At 42.8% G+C, this 21334-nt stretch overlaps 1 pseudogene; it reads left to right on the top strand.

The window, feature by feature from the left end:
* Positions 1-340: 340 nt before the first annotated feature.
* LOC120055175 overlaps positions 341-21334 on the top strand; it is a 57180-nt pseudogene continuing 36186 nt past the window's right edge.

Raw genomic sequence — 21334 nt, 5'->3', positions numbered from 1 at the left:
TTACATTATTTAATGTGATTCAGCTACTTTGTATTGTGGATGTATTTAATTTGCACTACACATCACATTTCTTTCATGTGACAATATTAACTTTGTTGTATTGTACAAAGGTACACCATTCTGAAGGGCAAGACTGACCCTAGTTATACATTCATTCCAATTTTATAGGAAAAGGACTACTCAAACTTGTCAGGGTGTGGACAAGACTAGTAAATGAATGGCTTCTTTCTGAAACCAACAGTGCATTAGAAACATACAGGATGTTGAACTCAGGGTTCATCCCCATTTTCTGCAAGTTGTGACGATAAGGTCTTTGACACTCATCTGTGATAGTTACTGCATGGGCACCTTCAGGTTCCATCAGTTTGTCCTGCTCCTCGGAGCAGCTCTGGCCGTTGCAGCCTTCTACTACTTTGGCTCGGAGAGGCATGATTTCTCAAGCAACACCAAGCGCATCAAGCAGACCCAGGCCAGCCAAAACGCCAATCGGAACGACGCAGACCTTTCCCTGGACACCAGGCTGCTGCACCGAGAGGGTGGAGATGGGGAGGAGGGCGAAGGCAGGACTAGGAGGGCGGATATTGGGGCAGACAGTGGACCCAAGTTCAGCCAGTACTACCATGCCCTCATGATGGTCCGTGGGGCGACGCACAATTGGCATAGCGTCGTCCGGGTTAGGGAGGGTTTGGCCGGTAGGGATATCCTTGTCTCAGTATGTAAAATGTAATAAAATGTATGCACTCTACTGTAAGTCGCTCTGGATAAGAGCGTCTGCTAAATGACAAAAAAAAAAGGAAAAAAAAGAAAAGAAATGATGTTCACCAAGGTGGACAAGAGCCGGAGCCTTCAGGAGAAGTTCCGGGTGGCCATGTTATCCATGGCTAAATACGGTCTCTTTCTGGACGAAGAGGTCCTGGTCCTTCATTTTGTGAGCGACGAGGCCAGCCGAGAGCTGGGCGAGAGGATGCTCCCGGGGCTGCTCCTCGACGCAAAGTTTCAGTACGAGGCAAGTCTGATTGGAGCCCTGATGCATTTCTTACCAGGGTGACCACTTATCAGTCAGTGTATATGTGCTGGTGTTACATGGCATGTTAGTCCTAAAGTGTGGAGACCCAAGTTTAATTCTTAAAACGAGGCTTATTCCTGAACCTGGCAAGCACAGGCCCCGCTTGGAGGAGCAGACTGGCTAGAGAGTGCAACAATGCACTGAGTGAACAGTTGTATTCTTTAACACAGGGGGGCAGTGTTGCCCTTCCAAAACATATTACGGTTTAGAAATACCCCTCTTCTGCTTTTTTCAGCCACTGGGAGGATTATGCTGTACCTAATATAGTCCATGCATGGTCTTGATGCATCTTTAGAATGTCTTCACTGACAGAAGCCCTGTACCTGAAGAGTATGTGACAGTCTGATTTCAAACCTGCGGTAGAGCAAAACATGGCAGACTTTCTGCTATAGAAATTTAACCTCCGATTCCTAACTACGAATTCCTCTGTCTTCCCCTTGATCTGAGTACAGTTTGTTGCAGTAAGGGACTCCGCTCACCTCTTTTGTCTGCATCACAGAGCACGCGATAATAAACTGGTTTACAAGTTGTTTATCCCCCTCTAATGAAAGTAAATCCTCCCTCACCAGCCAGGCACGTCCCCGGTAACATATCTTCATCTGATGGGGAATGTTGAGGCACTGCATTAGCTTAGTCTGATCCTCTGCCTTGGATTGAGTGGCAGTTTGCTCAGTTTAGCAGTTTCCTCAGCTTAGCATCTTAGGCGGCTCAGAGCCAGAGGGACAGATTACTCCCTCTTCAGCTAATGCTCCTCTCCCTCGCTCCCAACCGAACCCTGCTCCAACCCCCTTTGTCAGGCACAACAGGGTAATGCTATATAATGAGAACTTGACAGGCTGTGACATCCAGTTTATTCCTCTGCGCTCCTGTCAGCCCCAGCCATGGGATGCAGCAGCAGCTCTCAGATGAGTAGCGCTTTACTGAACACCCAGGGCCCACTGGACACACACAAACACATCCTGCACAGTCACTAATGGGACGGATCTTAATGGGGCTGGCTATGAACTGCAATGGCCTGTGAGCATGTTGACATGCTTTTCAGCAGATCCTCACCTAATTTCTTTAATTATTTATCTCTCAGGAGCGCCAACACAGGACAGTGGTTATGTAACCCCTCTGTGAATTTTTAGTGACAAAACACTGTCTGATACCCAATGGTGGAAAAAGTACCCAATTGTCATACTTGAGTAAAAAAATAGAAATTTACTCAAAAAGACTAAAAGTCAATGTATTTAGTTTTAAATATACTTAAGTATCAAAAGTAAATGTAATTGCTGAAAAATACTTAAGCATCAAATGTAAAAGTATCAAATGTTCAAATTCCTTATATTAAGTTAACCAGACAGAACCATTTTCTTGTTTTTAAAATGTACGCATAGATAGGGGCACACCAAGACATAATTTACAAATGAGGCATACGTGTTTAGTGAGTCCACCAAATCATCAGTAGGGATGACCAGGGATGTTGATAAGTGTGATTTTGACCATTTCCCTGTCCTGCTATGCATTCAAATAATGAGTACTTTTGAGTGTCAGGGGAAAAGTATGGAGTACAAAATACAGTATTTCCATGAGGAATTTAGTGGAGTAAAAGTTGTCAAATACCCCCAAAAACTACTTATGTAAAAAATACTTTAAAGTGCTACTTAAGTACTTTACAACACTGCTGAGACCCCTGTAAAACCAGCGCAAACAGCCTATACAATCCCACCGCCGGGGGCCATGCTCATTACAGCAGCTCTGACCCACACTCACACGCGCATATATAAGTTACTCTCACTCTAACAAGTGAGTGTATATGCTTGTGTGTGGCCTTGTTGACAGAGTAGCCCATATGAACTGAAGGAAAATCGTTGTTTTCTGTTGTTATTGCCCGGTCCCATGGGTGTTGCCCACATTGCTTATGATTTGTTAGGCAGTAGGTACAAGCATGGGACAGGACAATGGGCTTTCCACCATCCCTGTGGTTGCTCGTACTGCAGGCTCTCATGACGTAGAGGGGTGACAGTCGGTGACCCTAGTCCCCCTGTTCAGTGGACTGGAGTCAGCGAAGCCAGCCAGGAAAAGCTGAAAGGAAGCTTTTCTCAATGTGGGCTTCCCTTCTCAAACCAGTGCAGAACCAAATACCTGCCCAAATTAAATTCTTATTAACTTGCTTGTATCTAACCCTTTGATTCCTGTGTTTTTGTATGTTTTATTTTGACTGTACTGTATCCTGTTAATGTGAGCTAGGCTACGTATTTAGGCCTATACTGAAATGGCTGTTTTCAATTGAAAACATTCTTCTCAACAATGCGGAAGTTTGACTCAGATTTGGAAAGGAAACTGTTATTCTCTACCCAACAAGGTGACTGGAAATGTCACCTTTTTTGTTTTTCTCACTTGTGAGTCACTCACAATGGAAAATTAGCCTTGCTTAGACTGAGTATTTTATTCTTCTTACTATATTCTGTCTTTTTTGCTAGCGTATAACCCAATTGTTATGAAGGACATTTAAACTGAAAACCACTTTTGTAGCCAACTTTGTAGCCTAATTATGGATGGAATTGTGACTTATCAATATAGTGTTGGCTTAGCAAAATGTTCTCACTCTCTGTTTTTGTTAGACACATTGTAGCCTCACATGAGTCATGATCATGTAGTGAGTTACGCTATAATGCTAGAACTAGTAGAGATAATGGGATAATTATGTGGTGCCATGGTCTCGGGCCTTAGTGGTTTTTCAGATAATCAGCCTGCTGCAGACAGACTGACAACCAGCTGCCCTTGTGCTAATGTCCCATAGGGTTTAATACAGTGGCCTTTTTTAATTTGATAAAGCTCCCCTCTCCTCAAGTAAGTAATTATCCCAGTGGTTTGTGCGTAAAGGAGGCTTAACCTCTCCTCTGTTGGCTGTCATGTACTTAGTCAACTATCCAACTCAGAACATGCTCTTCTTATTGGCTTTAGTAAGCAATTGGATTTAGTTGTACTCAGTGGCATTAGTAAGCAACTTGGTTCAGTCTGCATTGTTCGGTTTAGATTCAACGTTTTCTTGATTGAATTTATACTGAACAAAAATATAAACGCAACATTCAACAATTTCATTTATTTTACTGAGTTAGTTCATATGAGGAAACGAGTCAATTGAAATAAATCCATTAGGCACTAATCTATGGATTTCACATGACTGGGAATACAGATATGCATCTGTTGGCCACAAATACCTTAAAGAAAATGAGCCTCAGGATCCCGTCACAATATTTTTGTGCATTCAAATTGCAATCAAAAAATGCAATTGTGTTTGTTGTCTGTAGCTTATGCCTGCCCATGCCATAATCCCTCTACCACCATGGGGCACTCTGTTCACAACGTTGACATCTGCAAACCACTCGCCCACACAACGCCATACACATGGTCTGCGGTTGTGAGGCCGGTTGGACATACTGCCAAATTCTCTAAAACAACGTTGTAGGCGCCTCATCGTAGAGCCATTAATATTCAGCTCTGATGGATATTCTTGCAGTCAGCATGCCAATTGCACGCTCGCTCAACTTGAGACATCTGTGGCATTGTGTGACAAAATTGCACCTTTTTTGTCCCCAGCACAAGGTACACATGTGTAATGATCATGCTGTTTAATCAGCTTCTTGATATGCCACACCTCTCAGATGGATGGATTATCTTGGCAAAGGAGAAATGCTCACTAACGGGGATGTAAACAAATTTGTGCACAAAATTTGAGAGAAATAAGCTTTTTGTGCGTATGAAACATTTATGGGATCTTTTTATTTCAGCTTATGAAACATGGGACCAACACTCTACATGTTGCGTTTTATATTTTTGTTCGGTGTATAATCACAATGACAATCGTAGACAGCCTATTTTATGTTCGGTGAGTCTATTCTCTCCTGCTCCACTTTGCCTACCCTTTCCTTTATGTTCTATAAAGTCGAAATAGAATATAAGTTGTAATTTGGTTCAGTACACCTGAGGAATATAAGAGTATTCCTGTATTAGGCTATTTAGTACATGTGGTTTGCCCTGTCTTGTTTACGATCTGAATTATTCATACATAGCTCTTAAAAAAAGAACGTAATCTATTAAATATACAAGCAAAATCTAGAAATAAACATCATATAAATGTTTAATTTGCTGCTCTCATTCCCGCATTTTCTAAATCGAGGCGCTCTCAGCTGCAAGTCATTTGGGAAAGGCAAAATCAGCACAACATTCAGATTTCACCCAGTTAGCTTTAGAAGATTTATTTGATTAAAACTACAATTATTGTGATGATGGTCTTTTAATTGCACCGTGGTTAGTGGGTAGTCTATGGGCTAACGTAACAGTTAGCTGTTTCCAAAGCTAGGCTTACATGCTGTTCCACAATACAATCTCCAGGGCTATTTTTATTGCTAGACGTAGGGGAGGCTTATCTTAATCAGTTATGGAACATTAAATTATGTCTGCATGTCCAAATCACACATCTGCTTTTAAATATGTCTAATCCCCACCTTTACCACACAGTCACTTTCTCGCTCTCTCTCTCACACACACACACACACACATCTTTAATGCAGTAGCATTTAACCGAGACACAATCTGGAACATATTTGTTTCTGCAGTAATAAATTACTGCAAAATCCTCTTTCATTAATCTGGAGGGAGATCCACATAATCTGACTGGGGAGTAGGGACCGCTGGAGCCAAATCCCTGCCCTGAACTGTGGGATTAGGCCCACTGGGGGCAGCAGGGTTTCATGGGCTGGGAAAGTGACCTGCAGAGGAGAGGAGAGGAGAGGAGGGGAAGTGGGACAGGGGGATCTTTGTTTGAAAGTGATGAACCCTTATGCCATCCTGATTTTGCCCATGACATTATTATTCTAATCGCATGTGTCTTGTGCAATTGACAATATCAAGTCGGAATGACTTGACTGTCTGAATGAGATGTTTCTCATATGACTGACTGCCCTCATTTTTGTGTGTTGTGGTGAAGGTGGTGTTCCACGACGTGGGGGTCCAGAGCCAGAAGCTCTTCCCCATCGTGGAGGCCATGCAGAAGCACTTCAGCGCCGGCTCCGGGGCCTACTACAGCGACGCCTTCTTTTTCCTTTCCGTGGCCATGCACCACATCCTGTCCACAGGTAAGGGCTGCCTTAGTTACAAAGATAAATATGAATGTGTAACTTTTTCATAGGTTTTTACAGTATGTCCAACTCCACAGTTAATGCCATCAGAAGATGTCTTGGTGGGTTGACATGTTTTTGACCATTACTGTTTAAAACTAGGAAGTTCAGTCTTCCACAATATACCAATTGGGTGTTTTTTTTGCTCCCACACTCTATCAGATGTTTACTGCTATTTATTTATTTTTTGGGGATGACTCACAAAGTGCCCCAAAGTACACCCCAAGGTGACCAGCTCAATCTAAAGTTATGTGCTTGGTGGATGACTAATCTAGCCCGGGTGCCAGTCTGTTTCGGCTCTCTTATGGAATGCTCATGCAAAACAGTTTTGGCATGACAATGGAGTGGGCAAAAGCACAAACAGATCTGGGACCAGACTATGACTAATCAATGTTAATGTATTCTAACGGAGTCAGAGTCCCAGAAGGCTGTGTGGAGTAGACAGCTAGCCTCAAAATAACACCTTCCTGTCTGTCTGTCTCTGCACACTATCTTGTTTCCTCAACCTGTCTCTCTAACACTCAGTGAGCCATGATTAGTGAGTGTGCACTGATAGGGCTCTCAATGGGAGACTGAGGAGTGTTTTGCAAACACTCACTCTCTCACACATGCATACTCTTTCATGCTCAAATACACTCATGCATTCTCTCATTCACACCCATACACTCTCCCTCTTACATAAACAAACCGTACACTGTTTCTTACACTTACATTCAGTCAAATGTATACACTCTCGTTTATTCTGTGTTGACTCACAGGATGCTTGGGGAGAACTGAGGGGATGGGTGTCGAGGGTAGGGGTGGACACAGCTGGATAAAGGTGTATGCAAACTGCACCAAACATGTTAGTTAGATGTAAAATTGCGCGACTAAGATCTCCTCGTCAAAATTAATGACACATTTCTTGAGTTGTCTTTTAAGGGAGTATGCGAGCACACTTGTTCGTTTTGCCTAGCCGAAGCAGGCGGTAGACTGGCAGGGGCCTGAAGGACACATGGCATGGAACGCTCTCCCAGGGAGGGAGGGAAGTGTTCTGTTCGATTGTCACATGACGCTTCAGTGTCCCTCCGTGTGAACTGATGATGGCAGTCCCCTCTGGTTGAGCACTTTTAACACCCCGCTGGAAGGACAGCATGGGGCGCCGCTCAGCCAGGCTTTTGAGGCCAAATTAGGGCTGGGAGATTATGGCCAAAATATCATATCACAATATACAGTACCAGTCAAAAATTTGGACACAAAAGTAGTAACCAAAATAGTGTTAAACAAATCAAAGTATATTTGAGATTGTTCAAAGTAGCCATCCTTTGCCTTGATGACAGCTTTGCACACTCTTGGCATTTATGGAATGATGATTTGGAATAATAAAAGTTAAACATTTGCTTTATGAGTTGTGCATGACCCTAGAGTTGAAACACATACATTGTAAGTGATTTTCAATGGGGCTTTCTCCATTGTGATTTGTTTTATACCGTTCAATCAAACTTCAACCAAAGTTGATCTCATTTGAGATCATTTCGACACTGTCTTGTAGGGCTGCACGATATGGGCAAAAATCGATTTGACTTCCGATTTAGATCAAAACACTTGCGTGAAATGTTGGAATCATGGAAATACAATTATTTAATGTTTAAAAATGGTATACCGCCTTATACCGAATCAAAGCTCACTACACAACACCTTGACACACACAGTGGCCCTACTATGACTCACTTTCATAAAAGAAGAGTGGGCATTGGAACATGAGTGTGTTGTGCTCCTTCCTTACAGCAATAAGGAAGCATTAGGAGTAGAAGAGTTCAATGAATGCTTTTCCAACAAGATGTTACATCCAGAGGTTATAAGATCACGGACAGTCAGGTGTCCATTTTAAGTCGTAGCGAAACAAGGTTTCAGTGTAAAAATTACGTAAGGTGCCCTTTAGAAATGAATGCACCTGAATACCAAGAAATCCTGAATTCCTATAAGAAGCAACATCCAGGAGAAGATCTTAAGGTAGACAGACTTCACGGACTGGTGGATGAGCGCTTTTTTTCAAGACTTAAGAACCGAAGTGTGTCATTCACACTAGACTGGTTAAAAATGCCTGGGCCTGGAGCGATGTGAAGAGGCCTGAAGAAAAAGTTAATTGCACACATGAAAACACACTCAAAGGAACCATACAAAGTCAACAGTCTGAGAGGGGAAGGAGTAGGATTGAATGCGCTGTGTTCCACTGTCTGAAGTGACCAGTTGTCACTCAGCTTTCAGTTCTCAGCTTTCAGTTCACTCAGCTTTCCAGAGGACTTTGAACATGGTTCTTCAGTTCAACGTTGGTGTTTGCCAAGCTGCTTGCCCCTTCAACTAGCAATTGAAGGCTAACCTGAGGTTGAATAGATGTTTTTCTGCCCGTCTAAATTGCAGAGGCGTGTGTTCTTGTGGCTTCTTTGTTTACTGTGTTCTGAGCTGCTTTCTCCAAAGATTGCTTTAGCGTCACCAAGTAGCTATTCCTCTGTCGGAGGAACTGTAATATCTGCAGGGGGCTGTTGGAATATTCACTTGAAGATGGGAAGTTTGTGTGAATATGATAGTGTGTGTGGACCACTGGACATTATATTTTCTGCACAGTTAAGTGCTAGCTAGAATTGACACAGATGTGAGGGGGAAGTGCATTTGTATTTTATCGTTTTGATGTTGATCATTTGTACGGAAAAGTTCCAGCTATTTTGGAAGGATGTAGGTCTCTGTGGGGGCAATAGAGGAGTTTTGTTAGCATTCTGGTTAGGGTAAGAGAGGGAGGAAGCCTATGCACCCACCTGAGTAGCATGAGGGAATGCAAATGGGGAAAATGGCAACCTGGTTATTCCAGGACACAACAGTTTCATCATACAATGCAGTCAGTTGTCCAACGTTCAACTCCAAAGGGATACAATGAGGGATTGAACAACAGCCTAAAAATAAGTATCATACGCAGAACTCGCTCTTCAAAATAGACAAGGGCAAGTACACAATGGAAATATTTCTCACTATCTTAATTTAATGAAGCCCCTGAGTGATTCATTCTTTATAGATGATGAGTTTGCCTGTAAACTCCCAGGGGGGGTCTCCAACATGTTCTTACCTGACTGTCCCCCTGGCCTCAACCACACCTGGCCCCCTTCCTTTTCCACCTGGCCTTTTCAATAGAGCAAGAGAACGGAGTCTGTGTGAAGTACTTTGTTAGTGTGAAAGTGGTTGGGCAACAGATGGAGCTGTTTGAGGTGGCAGTTGTGCTGTTTTTCATCTATAATCAATATGATAGAAGACAGTTGGAGCCTGTTTAGTACCTAGACAGTTGTTAGGCCTGGACAACTTTGACAGGATAGGGGGCCACAAAAAAGCTGAACTCCTCGTGAGGGGCCGCAGTTGCTCAAGGGTCTGCGTACCAACATCCATACCCCCCCCCCCCACCACACACACACACTGCGAGCAAAACATTTTAGCAGCTCCCCTCTTGACAGTGGAGATAATTTTTACGTTTTGCTGTGGGGCGGAGAGAAGATTTTGCCGTTTTATAACTCATTTCAGGCAATTCTACACATTTTGCCATAATGTGAAGATAAATGTTTGCAGTTTTTAATATGCTATCCGAGTGAGACTGACTAACAAAATCAATGGGGGACCCCCGGACAGTAAATTGACCATGATTACTAAGTTAGTCTAGCGGCCAGCTAACTTACCAATCTAAAAAATGTTTGCTGACATGGGCTAATTGAGTGACTATCAGTGACTGACATAACAAAATAAATACTGCTGATGCACAACCAAATTTTGAATACACCTTGTGCATTCTACTATTATAACTCGCAACAGTAAGTTGAGACCTCGACTGAGACCCCCCCCCCCCATTAAAAAAAAGTTGCCCATAGCCCAGTGGCATGCTAAGTTGTTGTCCAAAGCAAGAGGGATTGGAGTGCAAATGGAAGGTAAATTAATCTTAAGTCTCATTTTACACGGGCTGCTCTGAAATTACTTCAGATTTTTCTGGAAGATGGGATGAATGAGCCGTCGCTGGAGAACTTCAAGGAATTGCAGCACGGTCACGAGGCATTTCCATGGACGCAGGATTCGATTGCTTGTTCCAGCTATCGAATCCTACCCAACAGATCCATCAATACAGGCTGAGAGTCCTGGGAAATGGGCTGGACTGGGCTGTGTTGGGAAGCTGTGTGAATGACACCATTGGTCATGAATAAAGCCAGAGATTGTTTTCAATGTAGTATGAAATGTCTCTAGGCAGGCTCAAAACAGCCTGATCTGGAATGTTCACGGTGTCATGTGGCCGGTGTTTTTTTTCTCGTTTTTTTCAGTACAACAAAGACAGACCGTTATAACAGAACGTCACAAAGCTATTTTTTCTGGGGCTTTATGGCAGTTCGTATGAAGCTGTTCTTTAAGTGGACTTTATTTAGTCTGTGCCATTCCACAGAGAAACTGTTAATCCATCAAAATGTCTGCTCCAGTTATACAGAGTTTTAGATGGCTCCCAGTGCACTGGTGATTAGAAAGTGTCATCATTGTAAGCATGACTCAGTGATCAATAATAGCTTATTTTATCTCGTACAGTGTACAGTGGTAGAGAGCAGTGTGTGTGTGTGTGAGCAATTATTGACAGCCAATTTGACAGAGCTTGAAGAATTTTGAAAAGACGAATGGGCAATTGTTGCAAAATCCAGGTGTGGATAGCTCTTAGAGATTCAGAGCAGTAGTCGCTGCCAAAGGTGCTTCTACAAAGTATTGACTCAGGGATGTGAATACTAATGTCAATGAGATTTCTGTATTTCAGTTTCAATACATTTGCAAAAATGTCTAAAAACATGTTTTCACTTTGTCATTATGGGGTATTGTGTGTAGATTTGTAATTCAGGCTGTAACAAGAACATTGGGAATAAACAAGGTGTATGAGAACTTTCAAAGTCCTTGTCCTCCTCCCAACTTTTATCTAGACCCACATCTTTTATTTTTTTTGCAACAACAAAAAACACCCCCACACACATCACTAATCAGGACTAGATTATGTTTAGGAAGTGAGTGCAGGTCGATGACAACACAATTGTTGGAATATACTAAATGTTATAGAAGAAGAATTCTAGAATGTTGCTGTAGATTACTGAGAATTTAAGATTAAGCTTGTTTCCTCACACATTTCAAACACAGACATAGCTCAAAAACAAAGAACAAATTACAAATACAAGTTAACTTATATTAAATAGGTTGTGTTCTTTAAAACTGACATCACATTCATGTCAATAGAAATAACACCAATTTTGTCTTCCATTGTGTAAAGACACTCGCTGTCAATTTTTTTAAACACCAGATCTGAACATAAATAAAACGGACTCCTACCACTTTTAAAACAACTCCAAAACCCCTGCTACTGTCACTTTAGGCCCAGGGTATGTGGTATAAGGGTGAATGGTGGGAATTGGGGCAGATGCCCTCCATGGAAATGTAGGCTACCCTCTCAGGTGTGCTCTCCTTCTGCTGCCTCCTCTCCCTCCACATCTCTCCAATCATCTCATAACTGTGCATCCTCCATGCTTTCTGCTGCTGAACCCTGAGTCTCCATATCACTTCCCTCGCTTTCACTGACCTAGAGGAACAGACTAGGAGGGAGGGAGGGAGGGAGGGAATAGAATTGGTCAGGATCATCTCTTCCTTCCTGTCTTTTTCTCAACCATACACATTCTCTTCCTAATAATCACCTCTTAGAGGTTTCCATAATAAATTATATGATAGTTACACGCCTCCATTACACACACAGTAAACAGTATCATCATTTTCAAGCAATCAATTAAAATGATTTTATGAAGTTCGTAGCGGCCAGATTGTTTCTCAGTTCACGGTGTGCATATGTATGACTAATGGATAATCCGACGGGATAGATTACAGAGGAATATGTTCATAGATCGGCCAGATTATAACCAAAAAGGCAATATAGGATACACATACTTCAAGACCCATGGTCAGATTAATTTTTCATAGATGGTAAGAAGTCAAAGTATGTTGCACAACGGTTTACAGATTCAACACATCAACTAGAGGTCGACCGACTATGATTTTTCAACGCCTATACCGATTTATTGGAGGACCAAAAAAAGCCGATACCGATTAATCGGCCGATTTTTATATATATTTGTAATGAAGACAATTACAACAATACTGAATGAACACTTAATTTAACTTAATATAATACATCAATAAAATCAATTTAGTCTCAAATAAATAATGAAACATGTTCAATTTGGTTTAAATAATGCAAAAACAGTGTTGGAGAAGAAAGTAAGTGCAATATGTGCCATGTAAAAAAGCTAACGTTTAAGTTCCTTGCTCAGAAAATGAGAACATATGAAAGCTGGTGGTTCCTTTTAACATGAGTCTTCAATATTCCCAGGTAAGAAGTTTTAGGTTGTAGTTATTATAGGACTATTTCTCTCTCTACCGTTTATTTCATATACCTTTTGACTATTGGATGTTCTAATAGGTACTTTAGTATTGCCAGCCTAATCTCGGGAGTTGATAGGCTTGAAGTCATAAACGGCGCAATGCTTGAAGCACAGCGAAGAGCTGCTGGTAAACGCAGGAAAGTGCTGTTTGAATGAATGCTTACGAGCCTGCTGCTGCCTACCACCGCTCAGTCAGACTGCTATATCAAATCATAGACTTAATTAGAATATAATAAACACACACATACGAGCCTTAGGTCATTAATATGGTCAAATCAGGAAACTATAATTTCGGAAACAGAATGTTTATTCTTTCAGTGAATTACGGAACCGTTACGTATTTTATCGAACGAGCGGCAACCCTAAGTCTAAATATTGCTGTTACATTGCACAACCTTCAATGTTATGTCATAATTATGTAAAATTCTGGCAAATTAATTACGGTCTTTGTTAGGAATAAATGGTCTTCACACAGTTCACAACGAGCCAGGCGGCCTAAACTGCTGCATATACTCTGACTCTGCTTGCACAGAACGCAAGAGAAGTGACATAATTTCCCTAGTTAAAAGAAATTCATGTTAGCAGGCAATATTAACTAAATATGCAGGTTTAAAAAATTTTACTTGTGTATTGATTTTAAGAAAGGCATTGATGTTTATGGTTAGGTACACATTGCAACGACAGTGCTTTTTTCACAAATGCGCTTGTTAAATCATCACCCGTTTGGCGAAGTAGGCTGTGATTTGATGATAAATTAACAGGCACCGCATTGATTATATGCAACGCAGGACAAGCTAGATAAACTAGTAATATCAACCATGTGTAGTTAACTACTGATTATGTTAAGATTGATTGTTTTTTATAAGATACGTTTAATGCTAACTAGCAACTTACCTTGGCTCCTTGCTGCACTCGTAACAGGTGGTCAGCCTGCCACGCAGTCTCCTCGTGGAGTGCAATGTAATCGGCCATAATCGCCGTCCAAAAATGCAGATTACTGATTGTTATGAAACCTTGAAATTGGCCCTAATTAATCGGCCATTCCGATTAATCGGTCGACCTCTAACATCAACTATTGTTATTTATTTAGGATGTTGAAAGTAAAAGATTACAAAGATGACACACATACCTGTAAATACCTATGAAAAAGTTACACATTCATATTTATCTTTGTAACGAAGGCAACCCTTACCTGTGGACATGATGTGGTGCATGGCCACGGACAGGAAGATGGTGTTGCTGAAAGTGCTTCTGCATGGCCTCCACGATGGGGAAGAGCTTCTGGCTCAGGACCCCCACGTTGTGACGCAATTTAGCCAAACAGGTTTAGAAAAATGTCATCTATTTCGATGGGCATAGTTAGCTGGTTGTCTTTTGTAGGGAGGGAGTGACTGGATCAAGTGTGACAGCGTTGCGAGCGAAGCACAATGTTGCTTCCAGCTCTCATTTTCTTGCCTTACAGACCAACTACAGAGTTCGCCAATGTTAGCTGATTAATTACGAAGGTGGAACAGTTTCCAAATGAATTGCATCGGTAGATACAGGACCAAACAAGCAACTTGTTATCTGGCTATGTAAACAAATATCACTGCAACGCAATAACATATTTTACTTTAAACCATTTTTTTTATTTTACCTTTATTTAACTAGGCAAGCCAGTTAAGAACACATTTCCCGCCCTATGGGACTCCCAATCACGGCCGGATGTGATGCAGCCTGGATTCGAAACAGGTACTGCAGTGACACCTCTTGCACTGAGATGCAGGGTCTTAGACCACTGCGCCACTCGGGAGCCTAATATTGAGCTCCATTGCGCGAGCATCTATCCTAACATGAAAGCTTAGCTGTCAAACAATAGGGAAACGAGGCAATGTATAGCCTATGAATATCTGTACCTAGCTGTTACGCACGCCTCTATAAAGAGGGAACGCAACTCCCTGCTGCAACTCAATTCCCTGTGAAGCGAAAGAGGTATGGACTGAAGGTGCGAATAAGGATGACAAAAGTCAGAATTTACCGTTACTAGGATTTATTTCCTACACGGTAATATGGGGGAAAGGGGCTGGACGGAACCAAAGGAAAGAAAGTAAATATCAAAGCTCCCCCTCTCCTATCTAACCTGCCTACCCACTTAACTTACCTAACTTAGCACCACCTGGTGCCCTAACCAAAATACAGGGGGTGGTCCGCCCAGGTCTTACCTAGTGTGCCTAGACATTGAATATACTACGGGTATATGTATGCCCTCGGGCCTCTTGCCTAAGCACTCCCTAAGTGCCTTCCCCTTCCCCCCTGGGAACAAATGAAACAGAATAATTATTAACAATTTCACAAACACTTTACAACAAAACTGAGTAAACTAACTCAGGCCACTAAAGAACTTTTGACAAAGCAACAAACACAGAACATATCAAAGCTGCTACCAACAACAACTAACACATTACATACCACACTTTCTGTTAAACAACCAACACTATATCACAATCTAATTCTCCAGCAAAAAAATCTCTCTCTCTCTAATCTTTCTCATGATCTCCCTTCTGAACAGAACACTGGCTTTTATATCTTCTGGTGGCAATGGTGATTAGAGTCAGCTGCTTCTTGACGAGGGGGCGGGGTCAGCTCCAATCATCAATTAGCCTGGGGTCGACCAATCAGCTGCTTGGGGAGTTTTCAGGAATCTATCTCCTGAAACACACACACTTAAATACAACACAGAAACTGGGGAACGTAACACTAGCAACCATGACAACAGAAACACAAATTACTCATCTCCATTTCGGTGGCTAGTTAGCTGGTTGTCTGTATGGCTTGCTAGTGAAAGTGACGCTTCGCTAGCACAGCTCAAATTTACCGCCACAACTTTTCTTGCCTGACAGACTAGCTAACTAACTATAGCAAGACGCTTCGGCCATTTCCATATGAATGACATAAGTAGAAACGAGACAAAACAACCAACTAGTTAGCTGATTATTTACAGCTAAGCACTGCAATTATTTCCATGAGACAGAGAACAATCATTCAAGCTCCACCGCTGATGTGCTCACCTGTACCAACCAAGTGATCATGACAGGATTTGCTAATCTGAGAACTATTCCCCAAGTTTCACAGCATCAATCAAAAACACCAAACATATATCTGCTGTTTTACTTATTTCACTCACCTCGACATCATCATCGCTTTCAAAGTGCAAGGATGTGTCCGAAGCCGTATCACCAACCAATGTAGGTACAGCTTCTTCCACAATGAAAATTCGTGGCCACTTCAGCACTTCCATTTTGAGTAATAAAATTACTTATTCTTTTAAAAGTCAAATGACCGCAAACCCTGTTTCCGGTTTCTGATTGATGACAGCCACATGAATACAACAGGTTGTTTGCAAGTTAATTTTGCGTTATTGATACGGTAATTACTGTTAGAAAAACAAGGCTGTTCGCGGCCGCTATAGTAATTTTAAAGAAAGACTGTTGACAGCCGCTATGGGTTCTAAAGGGTTCAGAACTCAGTCCATCTTTCAACTTACTCATAGTAGAGTGCATAAAGATAAATTTAGAAATTGGGTAGTGCATCGTCAGTATTCCTCTTGTCATGTCTGTCATTACATTAGAGAGCTATTTATAAATGGTCAGAAATGCCCAGATCAACCAGTCCATGTCAGCTAATGTTTTTAGCTAGCTTTTTTAGCCCATAGATTTTGTAGTAATGTTTAAGTTACTCAAATATCACATGAATACACATTAGACATAGTCAAAAACCCAAGCACCCCATTCAATGCCACATACTTGACCTCAGACACAACATTCCTTCAAGGCATGATTTAGACAAAGCAGTGTTGTGCAGCCAGCCCGCCTGCCCCTTCATGGCCTGCTGAAACCTGGTCCGTGGAGACGGTCTTTGCTGGTTCGCACGCTCGGCTGGTCGCCAGAGGTGGGCTGTTGCAGTGAACCTTGCCGTGATCCCTCCGGTTCGGGAATTGGTCTCTCCCTCCGGGTAAACTAGGCCTGGTGAAATGAATCTGAGTTGGCCGAACACAAACATTCTGTTATCGTGCACTGTAACGTTACCCCGAGGCACCGGCCAGAGAGCCTCCAGCTCCTCCGATATGGTCAAATGTCACGCTGCATTGCCCTATCGGTATTAATTGGGAATTTGACCTCTTGCCGTTCATGTCAAAATCACATTTGTTTTAAAGGCCATTCTGCACTGCCTGTCAGCATTAAATGGTCTCATAATAGCTGTCATTGACGGTTAAAGAGAAATGGCGATTGGAGAGTGTGCGTGAATGTGGCTCTGCCTGTGTGGGCCTTCATGATTTATGTGGTTATATTATAGCTTAGCACAATCATGTATCACCCGAAGAGTCTCTTCCTGCTTTCCCCTGTTCCAAAGCAGGCTGTTTTAAGCCCCCTCAGAACGAACAAAGTCAGCGTTAGCCGGTCGGGGCAAGACTTGCCGCCAACCTCCCTCTGCTAACGCAACACATGAAGGCATTTTGAGGGGGACTTCCTTGTTTAAAGAGCATTTGAGAAAATGGTTGACACTCTGCAGACAGTTTAGTTTCCGCTGCTTGTTTAGACAGAGACCGACCCTAAAATATCTCTCTGGCCAAGGTCTCCGTGGAAGCCCTGCTCTGGCCCAGTCACCCAGCATTGTTCTTGTTTCAACAGGCTTAGTTTAGGACACTTGTTTTCCTTTTTCCATATGCAGGGCCATTGTCTGTGCAGTCTGGCCTCTCCAGGCCAGGGCCCCGAGTTGGGTTGGCCTTTCCATTGTGACTTCAACCATCAGATTGGGACAGAGACACGTTTGATTACAGTGCATGCCACAGTCTGACCTCAAGAAGCTGGAAAACTGTTTCTTGTTCTGTTATTTGTTAGTATTGTTAACTGGAATCACATTTTTCTTGCTTGACTTGGGCAGCGATTGCTTCTACTGTAGATAGGCCTAGATTATATTGGCTTGAAAAACAGTGAGCTGGGTTGGGGTCAATACCGACACATCACTGGTGTCTTACTTTGCGTTATAGATACTCAGTGTCATGGGTGTCAAACCCCTTACCCTAATTAACATTATTGATCCAATAAATTAATCTGAAGATTTTTGGAAGAAAAAAACCACATTTTTGCTGGTCCTTGAATGGTTTAGAAATCAGAAAACGGGTCTCGCACCTAGGGGTGTTGTGAAGGAGCGGCTCTCCCTCACTTTTTTCAATTTGAGAATAAGCGGAGCTTGTAAGTGTATTCTGATCATTTATTTAATTACCACTAAAATTCCATGAAAAATGATAGTATGACAAACCAGATAAATATGTATAGCAGCCTAGAGGTAGGTAAATGGTGGTTTCTTCCCAGTCTTCTCTCTGGCAGTGGTGAGAATGATGAACTGTAGGCTACATGTGTGCACTGCGGAGGCCCGTCAGGCTTGGCCACTTTGATCAATCAGAACGTAAAAAAACGAATCCTTCGATTTGTCATCATTACATCACTTTGCAGCATGCACGGTTAGCAGAGGTACATTTTTGGACAGCTGGCTAGCTGTCATAGACATAATGGCGACAAAACAAGCATTGGTGCATTTTTTGGGTTGTTGCAAAAGCTGCAGCAACTACCACAACCAATAGGCCTGACAACAACACAAACAGCCAGCAAGTTGACATAGGTGAATATCCTGATCCAGCTCCCTCATCTGTCCTGGCTACTAGCATGCAGCCCGCACCACAACCTTGACGGCTCCCTCCCTGCCCTGTCCCCAGGTCCAGGCCTGATCTCCGCAACACTGACAGTTCTCGATCACACGTCCTCAGCTACCTCTGTTCCCTCAGATGACAGAACAGCTCCTCTCCCTGCAGCTGGCACCACCACCACGGCACCAATAGGCCTGCTACCATGTGCTGACGTATGGACAAACAGTATGTGGAGGAACAAACAGGAGGCATACTCATGAATAGTTTGTAAAGAAGATATGTGCAGATGTCACATGTCTGTCATTTTACAAGTCAGATTCAGATCAACTTTATTATCCCATCAGGGGGAAATTAATTTGGTCATGTGCTTAAGAAGACAGTAAATAAAACATGAAAACACAAAATAATTAATTCAAAGTGCTATAGCTACACATGTATAGTGAAAGTGCAATATGCTGTATACTCGAGGGACCAACAGATGATCTATTATACAGCCAAATGGCTCTTGGAATAAAAGAGTCCCCATATCTATCTGTTTTAATTTTCTTTTGAAGAAGTATTTTTTTTCCCCTTGTCTGGCTGCTGCTGTGACTGAATTTTGAGGGAAGGGGATGAGTACTGTCCTGTAAAATGCTTTCAAGTTTTAGGAGGATGAGTTTTGTGTACAGGTTAGTTGCTGATTCTTGATCTATAGCAATTATCCTTCCCGCCATCTTAATCAAGTGCTGAAGCTTGACTTTGTCTTACACTCGCATATCAGACCAACCCAGGGCCATAAGCTTTTTTTTTTTTTTTTGATGAGTACAAGCAAAACTACGCTGATAGTTTATTTCAAATGTAAAACCGACAAGCCCCGTAACCCAGATTTTGTCTTGATTTTATCAAGCTTCCTGACCAAAAGGCGGAGACTGTGAAACATTTGTTTGAACGCTTGTGTGGTGATTGTGCCAGTGTCATGCTGGGGAAGAAATCAGGCGTTGCACGCAGGCTCTCCCAGCACTATCCAAACCTTGTTGTGTGGCACTGTCTAAGCCATAGACATGAACTGGTGGTAGGGGATGAAGTGTCAGAGGTTGGTGGTGTGAACAACTTCCATATCGTCATGAACAAATTGTACACTAAATACAGTCGATCTCCCCAAAACCAGAACCAACTTGCTGATTGAACTTCCGAACTGCAGCAACAAGTAGCAAAACTAAGGCTCGTATTGGGAACACGCTGGGTGGATAGCTTTTTCTGCACAGTGTGTGCGGTATGGTCCATCTTTGAAGCACTCTGTGCTCACTTTTCAGATTCAGAGATTGAGTGTTTAATAGTCACATGTACAGGGTTGCAGGTGTGATTGCAGGGTACAGTGAAAATCTTAGGCTCCGAGCTCCAACACGCAGGACAAAGTGAAATAAAATGGTAATAATAAAGCAACAATAAAAATAGAAATAGCACTATATACACTTAATAACTGTAGAAGCGATGAATAAATGTCCATTTGGAGTGGAGGCAGAGTAAAGACTGTTTTAGGGGATGTGGGGGAATGACCATAGGGGGAGCAGCATAAACGTATAGGGGTGTGGGGACCAAAATAAATAAAGACAATTTATAATTAGTCAATAATATACATATTAACTGCAACAGTGATGAATGTCATTGGGGTGGGGGAAGAGTAAAAGCCATTTGGTGTGGGAGAGAATGTCCATAGGGGGAGCAGCATGTGAGGTAAGTGACCATTGAAGGGGTGTGAGGGGTATATGTCGAGGGGGGTAAATGTCCATAGGGGGAGTAGCAGGTAGCTGACTAGTGGTGGCTATTCAGCAGCCTGATGGTCTGAAACTATTTTCCAGTTTTTGCCATGATGTTCATGTACTGCCCACGTCTAAGTGATTTGAAGCATGGAGAACAGGGCATGGCTTGGGTGGCTGGGGTCCCTGATGATCTTCTTGGCCTTCCTGCGACACCTGGTGTTGTAGGTGTCCTGGAGGGCAGGCAGTGTGCACCCAATGGTGTGTTTCGGCTGCCCTTGGCAGTGGAGTTGCCGTACTAGGTTGTGATGCAGCCTGACAGTATGCTCTCAATGGTGCTCTTGTAGAACACTGTGAGGGCCATAGGGGACAGGCAGAATTATTTCAGCATCCTGGGGTTGACGAGTTGCTGTTGTGCCTTCTTCACCATGGTGGCCATGTGGTTAGACCAGCTTTCAGCTTCTCCGAGATGTGTATGCTGAGGAATTTGAAGTTATTAACCGTCTCCACGGCAACCCCATTGATGAGAACGGGAGTGTGTCCAGCCTGGTTCCTCCTGAAGTCCACAATCAGCTATTTTGTTTTGCTAACATTTTGTTTTGCTAACACCTCCAACCTGTAGGCTGTCTCATCATTGTTGGTAGTCAGGCCCCACTACTGTTGTGTTGTCATTGAACTTGATGAAGTTGGAACTGTGTGAGGCCACACAGTCGTGGGTATACGGGGGGGACTGATGAGGGGACTGAGGATGCACCTTTGTGGGACCCCGGTGTTGAAAATCAGTGTTGAGGAGGTAATGTTGCCTAACTTCACCACCTGGGAGCGGCCCGCCAGGAAGTCAGTTGCATAGGGAGGAGTTCAGACCCAGGGCCGTGAGCTTTGCAATGAGCTTATTGCGCACTATGGTATTGAAGGGCGAGCTGTAAACGATGAACAGCATCATCACATATCCATTCTTTTTGTCCAGTTGGGTAATGGCAGTGTGCAATGGCGATTGCATTGTCTGTGGATCTGTCAGGACAGTAGGCGATTTGGAAACAGTTGAGTGTGTCAGGGAGGGAGGAGATGGTATGGTCTTTGACTAGCCTCGAAGTACTTTATAATGACAAATGAGTGCTACTGGTCGGTAGTCATTCAGTTCAGTTACTTTCCCTTTCTTGGACACGGATGATGGTGGACATCTTGAAGCAGGTGAGTATAGCGCCCTGAGCTAGGGAGAGATT

Source organism: Salvelinus namaycush, chromosome 10 (genome assembly GCF_016432855.1).
Source record: "Salvelinus namaycush isolate Seneca chromosome 10, SaNama_1.0, whole genome shotgun sequence".
NCBI lineage: Eukaryota > Metazoa > Chordata > Actinopteri > Salmoniformes > Salmonidae > Salvelinus > Salvelinus namaycush.
This window is presented reverse-complemented; position numbering and strand designations above follow the sequence as displayed.